The sequence below is a fragment of the Oratosquilla oratoria genome, chromosome 2, assembly GCF_046742065.1.
Source record: "Oratosquilla oratoria isolate Oo_2021 chromosome 2, ASM4674206v1, whole genome shotgun sequence".
In the NCBI taxonomy this organism is placed as follows: domain Eukaryota; kingdom Metazoa; phylum Arthropoda; class Malacostraca; order Stomatopoda; family Squillidae; genus Oratosquilla; species Oratosquilla oratoria.
The window spans coordinates 47,876,251-47,885,548 of record NC_134778.1 but is presented as its reverse complement, the minus strand read 5'-3'; positions in this window follow the sequence as shown (position 1 = coordinate 47,885,548).

Genomic DNA, 9,298 nt, shown 5'->3' with positions numbered 1-9,298 from the left:
GCCAGGGAGTCATTTCAGCTCATAACGGGTGTCACCATAGCAACGGCGTTACAAGTGCTTCCTCGAAACGTTTAGTCTAATGAGTTCCTCTTCGAGTCACGTGAGATCAAGAGCCTTTATTCTTTTTAAACGTCGATTCTGGGTCTCAGAAAACACATGAGATATATCCCTTTCCAATTACAATTAGCAGACTAATCCCTTTAATTTTACCATAGTTATATATTCATTATTACCATTTTATAAAGTAGAACTATGCAAGCCTTCCTGTACACCTTCGGCACAGCCCCCGCCTTAGGCACACATTAAATAACCTCACTAGCCAATCCATCAAAATAGTTCCTCCCTTTACCAAACAATTCATACGAAATTCATCCAACCTAAGAATTTACCAGCTTTCATCACTTTAAATGCATAGCACACACACACACACACACACACACACACACACACACACACACACACACACACACACACACACACACACACACACACACACACACACACACACACACACACACACACACACACACACACACACACACACACACACACACACACACACACACACACACACACACACATATATATATATATATGTATATATATATACATATATATATACATATATATATATATGCATATACATATATATATATATATATATATATATATATATATATATATATATATATATATATATGCAGTAAGAATACTGGGAACGTGTGCTTTATAAATACAAAGTAACCCCTTTAGAAAATAAACAAACGGAGCAGAGCGCTTTCGCATATTATGACAAGAGCATAAGAAACTACACTAGGAGAGGTTTTGGACGAATTGTCCGGGCGTGGGTCACATTCATACGTTTGATAATTGTTGGCTATTTCCTTACAAATATGATTATCTATCTTATACAATCCTAGGTTGAGGTTGAAGTTGTTATCATTTGTAAATTTAATCAGACAAATTTCAATTAAATTTCTTTCGACAATATTATTCTTAAAAGTAATTACTCTAGCGTTTTCCCAGTTGATAGGGTGATTAAAAGTTCTTAAATTTTTAAAAATGGCACTTGACTCATTCCCTTCTTTGACACATTTCTTGAATTGTTTTGTCCTAACAGAAAGATCGTTTGCCATTTGGCCGATATAGAATTCATCAAATATTTTGCAAGGAATTTTGTAAACTGCCTTTTTTGGTAATTTGGCAATCTTTAGAATTATTCATTAGGTGTTGTTTGATTATGTTATTGTTTCTGAAGGCTACGTTGATATTAAGATTCTTGATTAATTAGGGAGCAATAGTTAAGTTTTCTTGGTAAGGTGAAACTACTAGGTAATATATTATGGTCCTTGGGTTTGTTTGGCTGAGAGTTGTAATAAGTTTTCCTTACAAAATGTAACAAAGATCAATGAAATGTGTAGGATATTTCAACCCAAATTTAATATCGTAAACATTTCTTATTTTCTCATCAATGTACTTGGGACAGCAGACCCGTAATGCTCTAAGAAACATTGATGAGAAAACCGATCCTTTTATATTATCAGGGTGGGAAGAATAGTAATGAATGTATGATTTTACATAAGTTGGTTTTCTATATACTGTACACTAAATGTAAAGTTTCTTTACGATGAATGTTAACGTCAAAAAAGGGTAGCACACCATCATTTTCCACTTCAACCGTGAATTTGAGAGACTTGCCTAGGTTATTAATTTGTTTGAGGAATTGTGATTCATCTAAATGATCAGGCCATAGACAAAGAATGTCATCGACATAACGTAGCCAAATTATTCCTGGTGAAATTATTTTATCTTGCTCTCAAAATATTCCATATATAAACAAGCAGCGTCTTCGGCTCACCTGGCAACGCCAAGTTGCTTGGCCTGCGGCGCTTGTTCGCGCCCTGGGGCTCCTCCCCTTTGTTAACCCAGATGTTTTAATAAAAGAAGTTTATGTAAAACATGGTTTTCATTTAGTCACACATGTAATATTACCTTTCTTAGCCGCAGGAGGGTTGCGTTCTTCGTCGTCTGTCCAGTCAGCGTATTTATCCACGCTTATTCATTTACTTTTTGATGTCTTTTGCTCGCCATCCGTGTCTTCATCACTTATACCTTTGATCTCTGTCAGTATGCTTTCCAACTTCTCGAGCAATTCCTTATTCTCTTCCTTCAAATTGTCGCGCAATTCCCTATTCTCTTCCTTCAGCTTAGTTAAGATGTCTTCTTCTTCTTCTTCTTCTTCTTCTTCTTCTTCTTCTTCTTCTTCTTCTTCTTCTTCTTCTTCTTCTTCTTCTTCTTCTTCTTCTTCTTCTACTTCGCGTTCTTCTTCATCCTTTTCCTCTTCTTCTTTTCTTTCTTCTTTTTCTATTTCTTCTATACACACATACACATATACACCTACACACACATATATACACATATTATTATACACATATACATATTTATATACACATTGACATATATGCGTCGGGGGCCCCCAGAGGATCGGCGGGGACCCCCAGGGGATCAGCGGGGGCTCCCAGAGGAGCCACGGGGGGGGGGTGTCAGAGGAGCCGCGGGGGCCACCAGAGGAGCCACAGGGGTCCCCAGAGGAGCCACGGAGGTCCCAAGGGAACCACGGGGGCCCCCAAAGGAGCCATCCCATGAATTCAAGGGGACCCATGGCCTGTCGTTACAAATTATACATTTCGATATAATGTAGTCTACGCTTCTTCGCTGTTCCGTCTCTTGGCATCGTATCGGTAGTCGATATTGTATAGTCAGTCAGCCTTACGAAAGTGTCCTCCAAACACCGTCACCACTGAGGTCATTTCAGAATCATTTTGAAAGAGAAATGCATCTATAAGTTTCTGTGATCAGACTTTGCACCGTTTTTAACAAACTTCTTATATCCTGAGAAGTAATGCCGCATGAACGCTTCTCAATCCTCATCGGATATCATATCGTCCGAACACTCTAATTTGTCAAACATATCGTCACTGTATTCGAATTGTTTATAGTTCTCTAGAGTTTATTTGAAGGCGATCACCTTTTGGAACTCGTGTATAGACGTTTTCACCTTAAAGGTATCAGCGTACAACCCAGGGAACGTTTACTGTGCTCGTCCTTTAGTCTAGCTGCCAACACCTTATCTTCTTGGAACGTCTTCTTCGTTATACCCTTGGTAGTCATTAGCCATTTCCATAGTTGCTTCTGTCTACGCTTCTTCGCCCTTTCGTCTCTTGGTATCGCTTGGACTGCTTCGCGAGAGGGCGCTTCACGCTATGCCTTTCGTTTCCGTTGCCGTGACGTCAGCGTTTTCTGCCAATCATTCGTCTGCGTTGCCGTGACGTCACCACTCTCGGACAATCAGTCGCTTTCACCGCCTCTACAATATCTTTCACTTTAGTCTGCTCTCTCACCCAAATTGCTCTCTTTTGGTCTCTCAGCGTTATTCCCATCATTGATCTCTCCATTTTCCTCTGTGTAGTCCTTAGCTTTGTTTCCATTGCCTTCGTCAGTTTCCAAGTCTCACACCTGTAAATTATTGCTGGCAGAATGCATTGATTGTAAATTTACGTTTCAAACATAAGAGTAGAAAGCCTCTCAGGATTTTATTATACTTACCAAACACTTTCCTACCGAGTGCAATACGTCTTCTTATTTCATTATCATGATATTTTGTCACTTTCACCGCCTGGCCTAAATAATTGTGATCCTCAACTTCTTCAAGGCTCTCACCATCAATTACATTATCTTTATTTTGAACTTTCGTGTTGAACATTACTTTGGTTTTGGTCTTATTCATTTTTAAACCTACTTTGAGACTTTCCTTATTTAGATTACTCAGCATCTCTTGCAATTCTTCTGCTCTTTCTGAAATAAGAATAATGTCATCAGCAAATTTTAGGTGGTTCAAATATTCGCCATGAATCTTCAAACCTTTCTCTTCCCAACTCAACCTTCTGAAAATATATTCCAAGCAAGCTGTAAATAATTTGGGTGAAATGGTATCGCCTTGCCGTACTCCTTTTTTTTATCTTAATATTTTCTGAATCTTTATGTAGTCGAATTATAGCGGTACTTTTCGCATAAATCTTTTCTAAAACCCTTACGATCTGTTCGTCTGTACCCTGATTGCTTAGCGAGTTTAGTATTGTTATTTGTTCTACCGAGTCAAAGGCCTTTTCGTAATCTACAAAAGCTAAATACAGAGGTATATTGTATTCTGGCGTTTTCTCAATTAGTTGGTTAATCGCCTGCAAATGATCTAGAGTCGAGTATCCGCTCCTAAAACCTGCTTGTTCTCTCGGTTGGTTTCCATCTAAAACTTGACTCAGTCTATTTGTAAGGATCTTGGTGAATACTTTATACACATTTGATAGTAAACTAATCGGTCGATAGTTACTAAGGTCCTTCTGGTCTCCTTTTTTATGAAACAAAATCACTATAGCATTACACCACGATTCAGGAACGCTTTCTTGACTTAAGCACTGGGTGTACAACTGAGCTAACTCATTATGAACTTCTTTCCCTGCGTCTTTCAACAGATCTATCGACATACCATCTTCCTCAGGTGCTTTTTCTCGTTTCATTTTTTTTAGCGCAAATTCTACTTCCTCCTTTGTAATCTCTGGTACACTACTAATGTCTACACATGAATTTACTGACTCAACTACGGTCTTCGATGAGTAAAGCTCTTGGTAAAATTCCTCTATTGTTTATACCATTTTGTCTCTCCAGTTATTGATTTCTCCATTTCTATCTTTCAAACATATCATTTGCTGTCTTCCTAAATTATGTGTGCGCTCAGTTCCTTTCCGAATAGTTTCCTTTATTTCTTCCATGTTTTTCTTTCTTTTCTCTGATCTCTGCCTTGTGTTGATAAGCTTATTTAGTTCTACTCTTTCTATTTCATCTCTCCTGCTTTTCATCTGCATTGTCCGCCTTCTTTTAATTAGGTAATTTGTAGTTTTGGAATATTTGTTTTCTCTAACACTTTTTTGTACTTCCTACTTTCTCTGCCGATTCCCTAATGCTATTCACTAAATTCAAATTCATATCCTCGACTGTGTCCTCGTTAGTTCTTAGAGCTTCGAATCTATTTTTAATTTCTAGCTGAAATTCCTTCTTATCATCCTTAACCTTTGATAGGCTGATTTTCTTAACATCTACATAAACTTTTTCTTCTACTAAAATTATTTTCATTTCTAACTTTTCCTTCTACTACATCTTCTCATTTTAGTTTACCTATCACTAAAATTATTTCTAACTTCTCCATCTTTCCCTAAGACTAGGCCTCTTGTTCGTTTTCTAATTCTGTTGGATGAGGATAAGAAGAATAAATATTCCTACGTAACCTCACGGTTACACATACTAATCACAGCCTCCAACTCCAAGTCTCCTGCCCACACCTCCAAAGCCACGACACCACGAAATAAATACACCTAATCGCCCGGTGGCAGAAGCCCTCTTTTATACACAACTATCTTTTCATTTTCTTACAAACATCTCTTCCCCTCGTACAACTGCCGATCCCGCGCGAGCGGGTGGTCTGTCCTAGCTAGTTGACAGTCGACGACATTCTTTCACACGCCTCCACGAAAAGTAGACCACCTTGATTCACCATGAAGTCCTCTCACCCTGAAGAAGCCTCCTGGTGAGGCAAAAAAACTTAAGTTTTCGGTGTCATTGTTCAACAGTTTTACACTATTAATTTGTTAAGAATAGCAATTGTCGGCACGCATCAGTAAGTTTCTTTTCCTTTGCACTATGGATGATATCGTTCATAATCTGAACCATGAAGAAAAGGAATCCTTTTTCAAATTGAAGAATCTTCATTTGAAGATAGTCAAATCTATCAGCATAGTTGACTTCAACCAATATATATACATGTATGTATATATATATATATATATATATATATATATATATATACATATATACATATATACATATATACATATATATATTGGTGAAGAGAGTAAAGCACCAGACTCGGTTTGAAGGGTTTATTAAACACGACGTTTCGATTCCCGTCAAGGAATCGTTTTTAGGGGATTTAATGAGTTATATACAGTGTGGTCCGAGATGCGAACGGGAGGGGATCTTTGTGAAGTCCTCACTCAGTTAATTACGACGAAAAGTGTATCATTTAATGTACCAACATAAGCGGAGTACGAAACACAGGAGTCTTAGTCTTGAGTCCTGTGTTTCCTACTCCGCTTACGTCAACCTGTCAGAATGTCTCAGTACCAACATACAGACAAATGTACCACAAGTGATCTAAGCAGGCTCATATTGGAACAGTAGAGCCATAGGGATCAATGAGAGGATATCACGATTGTGCACGCAACTGAGAGGCCACTTTCTTAATCCTTGGTATCTCTTTTCCAGGCGTCATGACCTTTATGCTTCTGATGGGATCCACCTCATTCGCAGAGGCAAATATGTTTCTACAAACCTCATTATGGGAGTTTGTAATGAACTAGTTCCTTTTTTTTGGGGTGGAAACTCAAAGGGAAGGGGAAATAGGGTGTTTTGGGAGAAAACAACGTAGGGTATAATAATAATGTAGAGCAATATGTCAGTGTAGGACAAAATATCATTTTAGGATATAATGTCAGTAGAGGACGAGATATTACACTAGGATGTAATGTCAACGGACAAAATATCAAGATGGGGTATAATGATAATGGAGGACAAATTATCACGATGGTATGCAATGATAGTGGAGGACAAAATATCACGGTAGGATATAATACCAGTGGAGGACAGAATATATTGCTCATATACATACATATATATATATATATGTATATATATATACATATATATATACATATACATATATATATATACATATATGCATACATATATATGTATATATATATATACATACATATATATATATATATATATACATATATATTTATATATATATGTATATATCCATATATATATATACATACATATATATATATATATACATACATACATATATACATACATAGATGTGTGTGTGTGTGTCTGTGTGTGTATGTTTGATAGAAATGTAGGTACATATAAACAAAACTTCAGTTTTCTTTCATTCTTCCCATTGCTAACCAACCCGACTCTACAAGAAAAAGTCATACACATAACTCCTTCTAAGGGTTCTTTTACACAATCTTCCCTCCAATTCACTCCACTTTTTCCTCGCTAACTTCTTCGCGAATGCTTCTAAGACCCTCTTTCTCTCAGGCTATACGCTCGCCCTTCCTACCTTTGGTTCTCCATCAGGCTCCTTTAAAGCCATTATCACGGAGTAGTGCCTGTGCCATTACTGCTAACCATCGGCATTATACCAAGTGCTTTCCAACGCCGAACAAATGCCGAGTCTGCAAACGGTCTCGATTATCGTCTGGTTGTATCGAGCTATGCTCGCCTACTTCGCGTCTGGTGACGCTCACGAGGGACCATTGATGTTATTGGCCTTTCAAAAAAGAAAGAAAGAGAGAAAGAAAATCCTTCAGGATTAAGAATAATACACAACAGACACAACCCTCACCCTCTAACTCAGCCACAAAGCCACCCCTAACCCATCATGGCCACAAACCCACATCCATCCCCCCTCCACACACACACGCACAACACAAACACACACACACACACACACACACACACACACACACACACACACACACACACACACACACACACACACACACACACACACACACACACACACACACACACACACACACACACACACACACACACACACACACACACACACATCTAATAGATAACAGAACTACCATTCACAAATGCCATGGCTTGACATGCCATTTTGTGTAGGTACCTGCCGTATACGGATATAACCATGCCTTCTTATTCTTTCTAGATTCTTATAAAACAAGTTCTTTATAAGACCTTAAAACTCCAAGATATCTTTTACTTTAACCAATTTCACCGCTTAAAAGGTTCTACAGAATTTTCATTCACTGTCGAAATTTGATGAATTACGAATTCTTAAAATATATACTTAAAATATCCTTCGGCAGCAGATCACATATTTGCCAATTACAACGTGATTTAATCCCGAGCTCAGCTCCTTTTCTATGCCATGTATGTACCGGTATATACAATATATGTACATATACCTGTATATATATATATATATATATATATATATATATATATGTATATACATATATATATATATATATATATATATATGTATATATACACATATATATATATATATATATATATATATATATATATATATATATATACATACGCATATGTGAATACATATACATACATATACATATACCAAGGCTTTTTCCCCCTTTCAAGGGAGGTAGCCAAAAAAGGGAAAGGGATAAAATCATTCCCACCCATTCCATCCCTGAATACACTCCACACCCCTCCACCCTCCCTCTTATCTTAGCACCTCCTGGATGACGGGTCATCCCTGCACCTTGTCCACTGCCCTGGGTCAGAAGCAGTGTCGCAAGACACAGCACATCCACAGCAAGGCCGCTTTATTAAATCGGCGACTCCCCCCTCTCCGTCCCCCCATGCATAAAAGGAGAAGACGGGGAGAAATCCCTTTGGGCTGCGTCAAATTTTGCTCACACATACTACCTCACCCCCCATCCCCCCGCCCATTCCACCTCATGCATCACAACATCATCCATATACAACCCTTCTCCATTCACCCCTGTCTTCTGTCCTCTCCCGTCCTTCCTCAACAGACATTCCCCTCTTCCCCAAAGCCCCCTTCACCCTATCCATCCACCTCATCCTAGGACGTCCCCTCATGTTCACTCCCTCCACATCTGCCTTCCATACCTCTTTTACTAGTCTTTCTTCACTCATTCTTTCCATGTGTCCAAACCATCCTAATACTCTTTCATCAACCCTATCTCCCAACTCCCTTTCCACTCCCGTTCTTCTCCTCACCTCCTCATTTCTCACTCTATCTAGCCTAGTAACCCCCATCATACTTCTCAGACACTTCATCTCAAACACATTCAAACTCCTTCTCTCTTCCTCTCTTATGTTCCATGTTTCTGCCCCATACAGTGCTGTTGGCACAATCACTCCTTCATACAGTCTCCTCTTAGCATCCATTCCCAAATGTCTATTCCTCATTACACTCTTCAATCCACCAAGGCATTTACTCGCTTCTCTCAATCTACATTCTACCTCCACCTTCACTCCACCTTTTCCTGCCACATTTGGACCCAAATATCTAAAACTATCCACTTCATCCAGTTGCTCTCCCTTAATGCTCACTTCCATTCTACTGCCACTTTCACCCCTTGTA